Source organism: Anoplophora glabripennis, unplaced genomic scaffold, assembly GCF_000390285.2.
Source record: "Anoplophora glabripennis isolate ALB-LARVAE unplaced genomic scaffold, Agla_2.0 scaffold297, whole genome shotgun sequence".
Taxonomy (NCBI): Eukaryota; Metazoa; Arthropoda; class Insecta; order Coleoptera; family Cerambycidae; genus Anoplophora; species Anoplophora glabripennis.
The window spans coordinates 326,320-328,507 of record NW_019416562.1 but is presented as its reverse complement, the minus strand read 5'-3'; the positions used below and the strand labels follow the sequence as shown (position 1 = coordinate 328,507).

The following is a 2,188-nucleotide window of genomic DNA, read 5'->3' as shown; positions in this document are numbered from 1 at the left end:
TCGGGCAGCTGAGGCAGTCTACACTGCAGTTCCAGGCTATCGGCGAAAGCCTCGGCCTTTTCCTGGTTCGTGTAAACCACCCCCACACTACCGTGGATTGGAGGAATTTTACGGCGAGCGGTCTGTCGCAGGGCCCTCTGCGTTTTCCAGAGGCTGTTGTCTTGTGGATCCAGCGACTCCAGGTGCCTAGCCCAGTTATCCTGGGCCAGTTCATCCAGAGCCGCCTTCACCCGTCTGTTAAGTACGTTTAAGTCATGTCTGTGTCGGGGGAGGCGGGTGCGGGTGGCAAGCCGTTTCGCACGTCGTCTGTCACGTATTAAGTTTTTTATGTCATCGGGGAGGGTGCCCCGGGGGTTTGTCAGTCGGGGGACAATAGTCTCCGTCGTAGTCTGAGTCAGGGCGTTTTTAATGTCAGTCTCAAGGGAGAGGATTGCCGCCTCCAGATCATGGGTGGTTTCGATGACTGGGAGCGCCATGTTTCCTTGCATTACTGTTCGGAAACGCTCCCAGTCAGTGAACCTCCTCGTGAAGGTGCCTTCATATCTCTGTCTTCGCCCCAGATCCAGAAATATTGGATTGTGGGCGGAAGACCCTTCGTATTGGGTGGATATTTGGGCATTTAACGGTATAGATTTTAAGAGGTCAATGTCGATGACGTCGGGGCGTCCTACGGGTCCGTAATGTGTCGGTTCTGTCGGTCCGAGTATCGTCACCATATGTACCGTTTAGAGAGGGGAGATGAAAATAGCGGCAGTTTTTATTTACTACTATAAAAACAAATTGCAATAATTATTGACTTGACTTCTACTTTTTAGGTTAGTAGTAGGTATCTATACCTTTCCGATATATCTACTCAACTCAGTATAAAATAAAATTGGTTATTTGCTTACTTCACTCGTATTTATTTTGCCACATTCACTTCGGGACACATGGAACACTAGCGCCCCCCAACTTCTGCCATTTCTTAGACAAATTTTGTCAATTTTCCCGTATGAGTTCGTGCTCCTTGTCTAGTCTCCCTGGGTATAAGGGTTCATTTCAGTACAGCTTCTCATTGACAGGTAACACTGGCAATAACTTCTTGTTCCTAATATTTCTAAAGATTACATGCCACTAAAGATGTACTAAAAATATATATTTTTAACAAAAACATATTAAACTCTCAAACTTGGGGATCTCATTTATAGCACATATTCCATTAAACATATTTTAATTTAGAGAAGAACTTTATATTTAAATTTATAATTAGAATTTTTATTATGAACATCCGCTAAATTTCACAACTTACTTCAATTTAACGAAAAATTGTTATACATTAACCGAGTTATTCATGTTTTGAAATACGGACACCGGATATGCTAGGTTAACTAACGAAATTATTTATTTTTCAGGTCACAGTGTGGACATCAGTGACTTAAGACATTTTTTACTCAAAAAACTGTGAATGTATCTACAAATAAATGGAGCATATCGTTTCGTACATCCCTGCATAAAGATGTGTATCTATACCTCCTCCCTTAATATATTATAAATGTATATTTTACATTGGAATGTGCATGCTGGTCGTGCATACTGTTCATATGATTTTGTTTTTTAAATTATTGTTTTATTATATACTTTAGTTATAAAGAATTTGTGTTCTTACTGTTTTGTATTTATAAATATATGAATGTGCAATATATTTTTGTTCTTGCATATAATAAAAGATGTTTTATATACAATTGTTCTTTTACTCTGAATACTTTAATAACGGTTTTTTTAAATATACCACGTGCACCTTTACGATGATGCACAAATTGTGATCTTAGAAACTATGAGATAGAAAAATGGGATGATTAAATGGAGAAAATTTTAGACCACTGCATTACTAACTTAATAGTGTTCGTAGATTTGAGATATATTTAAAAAAAAGACTTTATTTTTACATATTTTTAAAGTCTTCAGGGCCCTCTTGCAGCATTTTGACTGTGTCTGATTTTGAGTTCCGTTTTATCAACCGTGCTGGGAGGCTAGTCACCCACTTGCTGATAAGAGAATATCCGGTTGGCTCATGCACCTCTTCCTTTACTATCTCCGGAAGGGTCTACTGAGAAGAGTGGCTCAAAGACCTGCGTTCTACCTACATTGATGATGTTATTTGCCTTTGCCATGCTCGAAATTTGTTATCCAAAACACTGAAATGCACTGT

General features: G+C 39.3%; 1 protein-coding gene across 1 annotated transcript in view; it reads left to right on the top strand.

Annotated features, from left to right (window-relative positions):
- LOC108906933 (high affinity cAMP-specific and IBMX-insensitive 3',5'-cyclic phosphodiesterase 8) overlaps window positions 1–1,661 on the top strand; it is a 168,125-nt gene extending 166,464 nt beyond the window's left edge. Inside the window, exon 16 of the mRNA XM_023454942.1 lies at window positions 1,392–1,661. The gene's annotated coding sequence lies outside the window, so the exon portion shown is untranslated. The remainder of the gene's footprint in view (window positions 1–1,391) is intronic.
- The last annotated feature ends 527 nt before the right edge of the window (window positions 1,662–2,188 follow it).